The 13,030-nt window shown below is 37.2% G+C and overlaps 1 long non-coding RNA gene across 1 annotated transcript in view; it reads left to right on the forward strand.

The window, feature by feature from the left end:
* The window catches only part of LOC119877862, a 98,716-nt gene extending 96,776 nt beyond the window's left edge, over positions 1-1,940 (forward strand). The window contains exons 3-4 of the long non-coding RNA XR_005384149.1: positions 436-537; positions 1,904-1,940. This is a non-coding gene — a long non-coding RNA (uncharacterized LOC119877862). The remainder of the gene's footprint in view (positions 1-435; positions 538-1,903) is intronic.
* Positions 1,941-13,030: the final 11,090 nt, after the last annotated feature.

Genomic DNA, 13,030 nt, shown 5'->3' on the forward strand with positions numbered 1-13,030 from the left:
CAGGTGGCAGTCTTCTCCCTGTGTCTGCACATAGTTGTCCTTTAGGCGTGTGTATAATCTGTGTCTAAACTTCCTGTTTTTATAAGAATACCAGTCATATGAGATTAGGGCTCACCCTTAAGATCTCATTTCACTTAATTCTCTCCTTAAAAACCTTATTTCCAAATACAGTTACATTCTGAGGTAGTGGGTGGGGATTAGGATTTCAACGTATGAATTTGGGGGGATACAATTCATCCCATAATATTATTAGCTCTGAAACAGAAACCTGAAATAGTAACTATAGAAAGATATGACATTAATCAGGTGTACCAAGAGTAGCAATAAGCAAAAATCCAAAGACAAGAAACAGGATTGCAAATTTATTTTAAAAGCTCATGTAGGTCTATTGAAAAGCACAAAAGTCTGATGCAAACATCCTTCATCTCTCAACAGGTCCTGGATCATCTTGATATAACCATAGAATTATAACTGAGTGAAAAGTGGAGTGTTCATCAAATAGAAGCAGTGATTTGTTATAGAATGACAGATGAGAGCGTAAGTCTTAACAGCATCACTTGAACAACCCACTTAAACTCTCAAAGTATTTGTTTTCTCATTAGTATCATGAGAATAAAATTATTTGTGCAAATGCCAGAGATAAGAAAGCCATGTGTGGGTAAGTGTTTCAGAAACTGATAAGCATTCTACCAGGAATAAGTTCTTAGATCCAATAAGAAGACATAAAAATTTGTGTTGCGCGTAAATAGGATCTAGATTTACATATCAAAAGGATCAAGGAGGGAACTGTTGAATTTTTAATGAAGCATAGCCTTAGTCATCCAGAAAACTGATTTTAAATAATAAAAAAGCTAAGTCAATTTCTAAGAGTTCTTTCAGGATTTATTGCAATGAACTTTCTTAAGACAAAGCATTACTAAAATAACCAGATGAGGTCCTTCTGACTATATTGCCCTGTATTCAAATTCAATAAATGATAGCCATAAGAAGTAACATGATATAAGAGAGAGTTCTGCTCTGTAAATAAAAGAAATTGGATTCTGATTAGAACTTTCAAAGACCTTAAGCTCCATGTGTTTTTCTGGGTTAGTTTCCACTTATTTAAAATAAAAGAATAGAACCAGAGGGGTTTTGTGGTGTCTTCCAACAGTAAAATTTATGAAGAGCCATTTCCACTTCCTTTGTTCTCATTTCATAGAATTGGGGAAGATGTAAAAAGGAGATGGTCTCTACTTACTTACCAATTAATTCCCTTACCCACCTCTACCTACAATTTGTGGAGATATGAAGAGAATATGAATGACCAGGAAACCTGGTCTCTATCTCCTCAGCCACCTGTCATGGCAACCTTGACTCTTTGAATGAGTGTAAGAAGGCTGTTCCTTGTGTAGGGACTTCCAGAACAACACAGGATTGTTATGTCTAAATCTCACAATGGGTAGGTTGCTGTTTTAAGGTGCTAAGTCCTCCTTAGCAAGGTACCACCAGGCCCTACTCTGTCAGAAGTGTTTTAATCTCTGCCATTCAGAAGAAACCAAATAAGCTGACAGGGGACAGCATGTATGCACATTGTGTCAAATCAAATGTGCCTTTAAATGCTGTCAATAATTTAGTCACTATAGGAAGCTAGTGCTCTCAGATTTCTCTGCCTAAAGTCCTAAGAAGAAAGCCCTTATCTTAGATGGAAGCACATCTAAGAGTCCCTCTTTGCTTGAAGACACTAAGTATCCACCACGTTAAAAATAAATTCTTCAGGGGCATCTGGGTGGCTCAGTGGGTTAAGCATTTGCCTTTCACTTAGGTCATGATCTCAGGGTCCTACTCCCTGCTCAGGGGGGAGTTTGCTTCTCCCTCTCCCTCTGCCCTTCCCCCCACTTGTGCTCTCTCTGTCTCTCTCAAATAGATAAACTCGAAAGAAAGAAGAAAGAAAGAAGAAAGAAAGAAAGAAAGAAAGAAAGAAAGAAAGAAAGAAAGAAAGAAGAAGGAAGGAAGGAAGGAAGGAAGGAAGGAAGGAAGGAAGGAAGGAAGGAAGAAGAAGAAGAAGAAGAAAGAAAGAAAGAAAGAAAGAAAGAAAGAAAGAAAGAAAGAAAGAAAGAAAGAAAGAAAAATTCTTCAATTCTTCTACCCAAAGCAGTTAAGGATTTGAGGATGGCACCAGAAATGGTTATCAAGCAAGCACTTTCTCAGGCTGTAAGTGATACAAGGTTGCACATGAGAAGATCAACTTCACTGAGCTCATGATCTAAGAAAGAAAGAACAGTTTGAAGTGCTAATACCAAGGACTTAGGAAATAGGGCAATGCTTCTGCAGTAGAGCATGCAGGGATACAGACTTTGAACTCCAAAGACAATTCAAATTGAATATACCAGCAACCAAACTCATTATCCACCATCCCTTCAAACCAATTCTTCTAAGTCACCCAAGCAAGAATATAACCTCCCCTCCCATCCCTAATGAGTAACTAGGACCTACTGATTCTATCTCCTAAATATTTCTGAAATCCATTCTGTTCTCCTGTTTTTATTACTACTACCCTAGTTAAATGTCTCTGCCTGCCTCTTGTCGTACCAACCTGTAAATCATCCTTTACACAACCAACAGATTATCTAAATAAAATACAAATTCAACTGTATCATCCTTTTGCCTAAAGCCCTAAATAGCTCCTCTCTTTCTTCCATAGAAGTCCAGCCTCCTCAGAAGGGTATATAAAGCCTTATGTCATCTAACCCCCTCTGATATGGCCACTTTACTCACTTCCTTTAGAACATATCAAATCCAATTCATTTGTATTTTCTTACACATTGCTTTAATACACTTCATCTTAGAAAAGCAACATAAATGCTGATCATTTTATAGTATAGGTACCTTAAAATAATTTATGGGTTCTCTGAAACAGACAAGTTCTGAATAAGTTTAAGTGGTAAGAGCTGTGTTGTTCCACTGGATCATCATTCGCTAAGCTAACCACCTAGGTTTCAGGACTTTACAATGAGGATAAAACCCCATATTTAAAAAATATAATGACAGTCTTCATAAGCCAACAAACTGTTCTCTACTACTATAATCTTTCCTCTATACCAGGCAAAATTATAGTAAGATAAATTAGTTTAAAGAATACAAATTTAGAAATAGCAGAGAGAAAATCTAATAACGGTATTTTGATAAGCCTTGTTCAGTGCAAGGCATTTCTCCCCATGGGCATAAACTGATACTGGGGTGGGATAAGGGCGGGGGTGGGAGGAACATGAGCTACTGTCCATGGTCCTGATACGAAAATACACACCATGACTTGGTTGTTCTCTGTGGGCCATATCCCTTCTCCCCCACATCTACCATCCTCCAGCATCCAAGAATTATATCAATACTGCTAGTTGTAGTTTTTTCAAATGAGTCAGTGCTTTAAATGAGCACCATTATAGATTGTGTCCCTCTAAAGGATATGCTGAAGTTCTAACCCCCAGAACCTGCGAATGTAACCTTATTTGGAAATAAGGTACTTGCCGATGTAATCAAGTTAACATGAGGTCAAACTGGGTTAACTAGTGCTGTTATAACAAGAGAAAAATTTGGACATAGATACGCAGTGGGGAAGGCCATGTAAAGACAGAAGTGGAGACTGGAGGGATGCATCTGCAAATTAAGAAGCACCAAATATTGCTGGCAATCTAGCTGGCAACCAGAAACTAGAAGAGATGAGGAAGGATTCCTCTGCCAGAGCCATCAAAGAGAGCATGACCATTCCAATGACTTGATTTCAGACTTCTAGCCTCCAGAACTGTGAGAGAATACATTTCCATCATTTTATGCCACCAGTCAGTGGTCATTTGTTAGGGAAGCCCTGGGGAACTAATAAAAGTACCCTATAAATACTCCTTTGAGTTTTTTTTAATTTATTTTGCTGTTACTTGACATTCCCAAGTCTTAGCTAATTATCTTTCTTCAAGTTATAAGTTTGGTGGTCTCCTTAGTCTGTATAAAGGATAGTATTCAGGACTATAATATGATAATGCCTATAAGTGAGGGAAGATCCCACTGTCAACACTAAATTAGGCTTAGGGTCTGAATTCCATGGTACTTCTTTTTTTCTGCTTCAGTTCAGGTGGCAGGGCAAGTATATCTTTCACTTACAGGAACAAAACAGTTCCATATAATTCAATGTTAGTGGTAATCCAGGGGCAGTTTTTGGAGATTTGGCTTCTCTACTTTTCTCTTTCAGATCTTTACTACTTATGTGTCTTTCTGAGCATTTACAGTGATTAATAGGTCTACTTACTGTTTTAAGACATTGTGAGGTAAAAGAAAATGGGAATTATCCATCAAAATGTCTACTTTCTTAAGTCTCTTTTGCACAAGAGGACACACTAGTGCAGAAATGGCTGGACAGAGAGGATGGCACAGTGGACACCGCATGCTTTGCAAGCTGTAAACGTTCCTTGTGACTTGCTTCCTCCTGACTACAGTGATCCAAGTTATTTTCTCCCCATGCATACGCTCAGTGACCTACAAGGGTATCTTTATTATTCTTCTGCCTATAAATGCCATTTTTTTTGTTGCTGTTGATGAGAATACAGAAGAATTCCTGTCTTCCTTACTTTCTCATCTGGGGTATGTGTATGTGACCAGGGGGCGTGTGCTCAATACTCTGCCTGCTGATGTTATCAAGATATCCTATAGGGCATACTGTTGAAGAGTTTCCTGTTCCTGCAGAACAGAATGGCCAGATTGAGTTTTCAGACAATGTACTCTGGGTGGATGATGCTGACAGGCTGCACGTTAACTCAGAAAGAGCCTTTGGCATGACTGGCAACATGACATCTAATTCTTAGATTGTTTTCTTTCTGTTCAAAGGAGTGATCTTTTCTTATCATAATCTTCCTATAGATTTTGAAACACACTGTCTATCCCAGTGTAAACACGACTCTGGGGGATGGCTTCCAAAAATGGATTTTCTGGGGTGAATTTTGGGACTGTCACCTCAGTAGGTAATATATTAGACAAATTGACCTCATTGGAGTTGCTTTCAGGTTGCAGCACTGGTTTATTAGAATTTAACAGACAATTAGAACTCCTGTGGGATTCATTTATTTTATTTCAATCATTTGGATCAAATGGATACAGTGAAACTAAGAACTTTATTTCAAGATTATTTTCATTGGTGTTAATTGAGATAACCAGTATGTTGAAGGTAATTGGTTTTAACTTTTAAGATGTTAGTCCAGAATCTTGCCCTTTTTTTAGGCTTCTGAGAATAAGTGAAATAATTATTATTTTCTTGCCAAAACTGTTTGCCAGGTAAACTAATGATTATTTAATAAAACTATTCCTGTGGTTCTTGTTTAAGTGTGGTATTACTCTTGACCATTGTAGGATTATGTCTTTTGGATTAAGCCAAAAAATCCCGATGACTTAAAAGCAGTAAATTCTGTTCTTATCAGTTATTTGTCTAAAACAACCAAAAAAAAATACCCATAAAAACCTTTATATGGCATTTTTCTGCTCAAAAACCTTTGTATTATTGATTCAACTATTGAAATACTTTGTCACTTACATCTCCCTCTGTTTGATTGTTCCCTTTTTTCAAATGAGCAGCAGGATGCACAGCGTGTCTTATGTTAAAAAGATGACTCTTTCCAGGATGAAAACAATTTGTATGCAGTGACATGGCCTATGCTCTGGGAGGAGACAAATAAGAAAATGAAGCCTGCCTGAGTTCCAGAAAAGTTGAAAACTAACTTCCTTTATTTAGTAATGATAGAGCTAGCTAATAAGCTTAGCTTGGGGTAGATATTTAGAAGTTCTCATACGATTTGGATATTGAATTTTAGCAGGACATTTGACAAAATCTTATGCTTATGAACAAGATGCTTAGTGACTGGTGCACAAACTACTTTATGGTTAAAACATGTTAAAAGAAATAGAAAACTCCTGGTAAGGTACCTATGGGTCTCACCCAGATCTGTGTTAGTCAGGACTCCTGTGAAGTTATGGGCTCAGTTCTGGGTGCTGGGCTTTATGAAGGCAGTGACTATGTAGAGTATATCCAGAGAAGAGAGGTTAACATGGTCACAAGAGTAAAAAAAAAAAAAAAATTGAGTCATTTGAAGGAAAAACTGAATAAATTAAAAAATATTTAGCTTGGATAAGAGCTCGGAAGGGTATGAAATGGTGAACAATATGGTGGGCTAGTATATCAAAGAAGGACTTATTCTATGGGGCTCTTTGATTTAGAGAGGCAGCAGGGGATAAAAAGGAAAGATCAAGTACTTAGAAGTCAGAACTGTGTTTATCACACCACTTTCTAGCTATGTGGAGCTGAACACATTTTTTTTCCTATATGAACGTGCTGACTTTGAGAGGATTATAAGACAGATATTAATAAATTGCCTGGACTATAAGATGCTATGGATTGGATGCTTGTGTCTCCCTGTCATCCCAAAATCATACGTTGGAACCCAAGTGTGACATTGTGGCATTTGGAGGTGGAATCTTTGGGAGGTGATAAAGTCTAGATGAGGTTCTGAGAGTTACACTCTCATGATAGGATTAGCGTTTTTATTTTCATTTCATTTTACTTCGTTATTTGACAGAGAGAGTGCATGAACAGGGGAAGTAGCAGGCAGAAGCAGAGGGAGAAGTAATCTCCCTGCTGAGCAAGGAGCTGGATGCGGGGCTCGATCCCAGGACCTTGGGATCATAACCTGAGCTGAAGGCAGACACTTAGAAACTTACCTGACCGAGCCACCTAGGCATCCAAGGATTAGTGTTTTAATAAAAAGAGAAAGAGATATGAGAGTTCCCTTTTACCCCAAGAGCACTCACCAAGGAGAGGCCATATGAGGACACAGCAAGAAGGTGGACATCTGCAAACCAGGAAAAAACCCCTCATTGAGAACTGAATTTGCTGGTGCCTTGATCTTGAACTTCCTAGACTCTAGAACTATGAGAAAATGTGTTTGTGGTTTAAACTACCCAGTCTATGGTATTTTGTTATAGCAGCCTGAGCTAAGAAAGTAGATGGTATTATTTCAAAGAATTAGAACTAGTATCTAGAAGGTCCTGGGAAGTAGTTTTGCTTCACGATAAAGAAGGGCTTTCTTGTATTGAATGCATTCTAAGAAGAAAGTAGGGAAGTGAATTCCTTTTTGCTGGAGTGTTCAGAGTCTATATGATAACCTGACCGATCTGTGTAACCTTTCTTCCACTTTCTTCTACTGGCTTGCCTTTTGCTATATGTTAGAGAGGCACAAGCAAGTGAGAAATCATATAAAGGGAAGGCTAATTTAAAGAAGAGTATATCTAATTCTGATTTACCTCATGGGTTTGTAATTCAATTTCTTGAAAGAATTTGTTCATTTATTTCTAATTTGGATGTGTTCATTTATTTCAGACAGTTGTACCTGCAAATTATATCTTTTAACATCATATCAGTTACTGCCACCCAATCACATGGCTATAGACTTAAGAAGAGTGCTCATTCTGTTAAAGTTGGAACTCAGGAATGAGTTTTAATTGCTCCAAACCAAACATACTCTGTTTTCAAATGGAGAATTATAGTCTCTAAAGAGAATAAAACTAAAATGCAAGAATGCATCTTTTCTATTTTCAGAGACAAGATGAAAACTTGACTTACATATATTCCCTGCAAGAAATAGATAAATGACCCTCTGTAAAGCACAGGGAGTCCCGGTGGATAACTGGATCTAACTTATGGCACCGTGAAGGCATGTTAGTGTAATTTATATGCCACTAATGATACTTATATGAATTTCATTAATATTAAAATAAATTGTCACTATCTCTGTGTGGATAAACTATATTTCTTTGGTGGCTTTTGAAAACTATTCTGGGCCCATAATGGGAACTCTCATGGGAATTGAGATCCTGTGTATAAAATTAATGTCCATGTATCACTCACTGTAGGCAGCTCACATTATTGTTCAGTGCAACATATATTAATAAATTAAAGCCACATGAACCTAATAGACTAAAGAGAGACAACATTTTTTTAAGTTTTTTTTTTTAATTGACTTTGTTAAATTCAGTAAGAAAGAAGATTCTAAAACATGGCTGAAGTTAAGAGTCATTCAAATCTAAAGGAATGGATGTTGTAACTTTCTTTCTGGACAACAAATTTGATCTCCATACACAATACGTATTTTAAAAGGTTTGAAAACCTTATCCAGAAATCAAGATAAATTCATTAATGTGTTTTGTTATAAATTACATGGGATGGGTATAATTAGATGAATTTTCTCCATAACGGAGACATTTATCATATTTTATGTTCAAATAGGAATTGATTGAAAAATCTTTTCAGACATCCCTCCGCTGACAAGTTGGCTTTTCCAAAGTCATTTTTAAAATTCTTCAAGATTTAGTGAGCGAGGTATCTCAAGTGCCTCAGGTAAGAAGAATCATTCTTAGGTATGAACAGATAAAACAACTTACGTATTAACCTGTCCAACCTACCATGCAAATATGTCAATCATTTCCTGAGAAAGAAAGCATTTGAAATAGGAATAAAAATTCCTGTGAGCATTATGTAAATCTATTAGATCCATATCCATGTATTATTTGTCTCATCGACTTCCTCACACTTTAATAAAAGTTATTTTAATCAAATCAAAAGAAGAATTTGCTCTTGCTTTCATAAGTGCCTTAGGGAACTACAAGTGGCTCATTTTGAGCCTTTTGAATGTATGTGATACTCTTCGAAATTCAAAAGCGATCTTGAATTTAAGAAAGCTAAATAGTTTCCCCAAATATACAAAGATGATAAGTGACAGAGCTGGGACTCAAACTCATGTGAGATTGTTTAAAAATACCAACTTTGGTTTTCTCAAGACAGCACTCTCTGTTCTGGGAAAACCTTTCCATCCCATTTGCTGACCTCATTCCCTCCCTTTCACTACTAAACATCAGAGTTATTTGGGTCCCTGGACCAGGCCTTCTTTCAGTATATTCTTTACCTAGACAACCTCATCTGTTCCCACATGCACAAATACCACCCAAATATTGACAATTCCCAATTTCCATCTCTAGCTAAAAATATCTCTTCTGAGTTCTAGATTTATACACCCAAATGTCTTATAGTCAACTCATACTTAAAATTTCAAAAGCTTGCCTTCTCCACAATCCAAAATGAACCATCTCTAATTTCTCCATCCCAATAAGTGGTACTTCCACCCATGCATTTTTCCCCATAACATTGATTTGCCTTTGTCACCCACAACTACCTCCTAACTATGTTCTGTTGAAATATTTTCTAAATATACTTCAGGTACCTTCCTTCTCTCTATCTCCTGGCAATGAGGACCAAAAAAAAAAAAAAAGTTTCCTGAATCAGAAAAGCCAAGTTGATTTAATATCATCATTTAAAATAAGTGTAATGGGTTTTACTTCTTGTTCTTTGGAAAACTATAATTATGTATTTGCTCATTTCTGTAAGAACTTGCTTTCCTTGCCTTGACAAATTTTGAACTGTCTTTAATTTTATGAAGGCAAAAACAGTTTAAGAGTTTTTTCCTTATCTCGATGCCTCTTTGCCTCCTTTCCCTATGTGACACATATTGTGTTTTCCAGAAGTCCTTCTAATCCTCATTTGGGTTTTTGCTCAATTATTCCTCTAACAGCCTCTCTTTTTTGTCTAGCCAGTCCTCAAATCCTGGTTCTCTAGGGACTGTGTTTTTATTATTGTGGTTTACATATGAACATATTTTATATAACCAGACACGTGAAAACACTTTATTTCAGGGTTTCCCTTATTTTAAAAATATTACAGAATGAAATTCTTTTATTCTAGAGAAGGGAGAAAAAGAAGAGATATATTAGCTGTTTTAGGTCCCAAGATTTTTCCACAGGACTAATATAGTATAATCAAGGTTTTGAAAATATCACCCAAATTTTTTCTTTCCCGCATCAACACTCAGTCCTTCAGCCAACATTTCATGCTTACAGACAGCAGTGTGCATGGCAAATGGATATCACACACTCCTGATAATAGCCAAGTTTTCCCTCCTAAAGTCATGGCTTCTTGGGAGGAAGAGATCTAGAATCCTAGTTGCTGATCTGAGACTTGATAGAAAGACCTAATGGTCTTTTGCCTCTCATCAGACATCAGTCCTCACTCTGCATTACCTGAGCTAACTTTATAAACAGACTTAGAATACCTGTGACACCTTAGAAGGAGAGCTTTTTAAATTATTGCAATTCTGTTTCAAGGATGGCTTGCATTTATAGTATCCAGACATAAATAGCAAAAAGGCCAGCTTCTGAGAATGAAAAACAAGGCTGAACATGGATTTGTATCAAGGTTTTCAGGCAAAGTCTTGCAGTTCTGGGAATTGACAGTAATCACAAAGTGAAAAAAAAGATTTTGTAGATATTTTATATCCAACAATATCTCTGACAAAGTCCTCATTAAACCTACTTCTTATCTATGGGTTGTTAAATATAGTCCTACATTATTGCATAACAAAGTTTGTATTCAAAATAAGGCAGGAGGAATTTTTTTTTTCTTTTAAAGGAAAAGTCATGAGATTTGAGAATCAAAATCATTGAACCAGAAAGATATAAAATGAATATTGTCAGACCCAGGCTGAGGAAAGTACAACAGAATTCATAGGTTTGGAACTCAAAGTCCTGCTTTGCCACTTTGTAGACAATTGATCACTTCCTAGAAATTAACTCATTTTCACCTCTTTCCTCACCTGTAAAATGGAGATCTATTTGTAATTCAACAACCATTCATTGAGCATTTATTATGTGTCAGCAACTGTCTTAGATTGGGACGAAGCATGGCTATGAAGAGATAATGATAAAAACAAGAACAAAAACAAAATAAAATAAAAAAAAAACAGAAAGGCAGACAAATATGTTTCCTGTTTCCCAGAAACTTAGTTTAGTGGTGGGAAATATTAAATGGATAATCAAGAAAAAATGTATGTACTATAGCTGTGATTAGAACTATGAATTAGCAGAACAGAACAGGGTGCTATGAAAATCTATTATGGAGTTAACCTGATATAGTCCAGTATTAGTAATAGTATCTGTGATGGGCTGAATAATGGCCCTTCAAGATGTCCATGTCCTAATGCCCAGAATCAGTGAATACTATATGGTAAAGACTTTGCAAATATAATTGAGTTGAAGATTTTGAGATTGTCCAGAGTTATCCAGATAGGCCCTAAATGCAAACATGAGCATCCTTATCAGAAGAAGGCAGAGGAAAACTGTAGTCAGAGAAGAAGGAGGCAGTGTGGCCATGGAGGCAGAGTTGGGTTGCTCTCAGCAAAGGAGGCCTGGAGTCACCAGATGAGAGAAGAGGCAAGGAACCGATTCTCCCCCAGAACCTCTGCAAGGAGCACGGACCCCCTGTCTCCTTGATTTCGGCCAAATGAAACATATTTCATATTTCAGGCCTCTAAAATTATGATTTAATGCATTTGCATTGTTTTAAATTTGTGATAATTTGTCACAACAGCCTCAGAAAGCTCATACAGTTCCATGTCACAGGGCATGCCAAAAGCAGGCATGGAGCTTGGAATATTCTGTTTTTATTCATTACCATTATTATCTAAACCATCTAAGTTAGTGGGAATCTGTTCTACTTTAAATGATCTCCTCCAGGGATCCCTGGGTGGCGCAGCGGTTTAGTGCCTACCTTTGGCCCAGGGCGCGATCCTGGAGACCTGGGATCGAATCCCACGTCGGACTCCTGGTGCATGGAGCCTGCTTCTCCCTCTGCCTGTGTCTCTGCCCCTCTCTCTCTCACTGTGTGCCTATCATAAATAAATAAAAAATTTAAAAAAAAAAAAAAAAAAAAAAAAAAAAATAAATGATCTCCTCCAAAAGAAGATGCTTTTGCTCCTCAGAGAGAAGAGTTTAACCAAACCTTCCGCTTACTAGCGAATGACAGTCATTTAGAATTTGTTGTGTGCAAAATGTGCTGGAGGGTTTTGTTAGCTATGTAGTTATAAGGAGAAAATATTCTCTATGACATTATTTTTGCTCTTTCAGCATTTTATTCCAGTCTTTGCTACAATGCTTATATTTATATTTCAATCTATTTAGGTTTACATGTCTGAATCACTAAGGATGGGGGGCCTCTGAAATCTGGCTCTGTATTTCCAGAACAGAACAGAGTGTCTGGCAGGCAGAAGGTACTTCACTGTGAATAATGAATTGATGGGCTGACTGAATGAACAGATTCATACTTCCCGGTTCACTTCATTAAATAGTGGTCCAGGGTGGAGGAAGAGGATGACAAGCAGATGTAACAGTGAGTATCTTTTGGGAAGGACCATAGACATGTGTAGGGAAGACCACAACCAGACTCCTGTGTGGCCTGGGGAAGGCACTGAATCCCCTATTTCTATTTTCTTCTCTAATAAGGATCCGATAAAATAAAATAAGGGGTTGTAGTGGGTTAAACAGTTTAGTCATAGAAAAGCTGTTTATTGAATACTTTGGCCAGATGCTATTCAAGGACCTGGGACTATAACTATGAAAACAATAAGATCTTTTATTTCATGGAACTTAAATACAGTAGGGAGAGACAGTAGATAAACACAAACATGTTAGGTAGTGCTAGTGATCTGACAATTAATTAGCAGGAGAGTATGATAGACTTTTAACTAAATCCTAAATAGGAAGGAAGTGAGAGCAATGCAAAGATCTGGGGGAAATGGTTTCAGGCAGGGGGAGAAACCAGTGCACAGGCTTTAAGATGGCAAAAAGCCTTGCTTGCATAGTGGAAAGAAAGTAAGAGTGGCTGGAGGCTTGAGACAGAGACAAGCAGAGTACAAGATGACAACAGAGCGGCTCAGAGGAGCCAGACCTGCAGGTTCATAAAAAGCAACATAGAGAACTTACAGAATTTTTGATCTCTCAAGCATTGAAGGATTTAAAAAGGGGACCAACTTTGCTTGGGCTATTTATTTTTTAGAATCACATTTTGGGGGGATGGGTTGCAATGAAAGCAAAACACCGGATGGTACGCCATTGCAAAAGTCCAGATGGGAAAGGATGA

The sequence above is a fragment of the Canis lupus genome, chromosome 35, assembly GCF_011100685.1.
Source record: "Canis lupus familiaris isolate Mischka breed German Shepherd chromosome 35, alternate assembly UU_Cfam_GSD_1.0, whole genome shotgun sequence".
NCBI classification, from domain to species: Eukaryota; Metazoa; Chordata; class Mammalia; order Carnivora; family Canidae; genus Canis; species Canis lupus.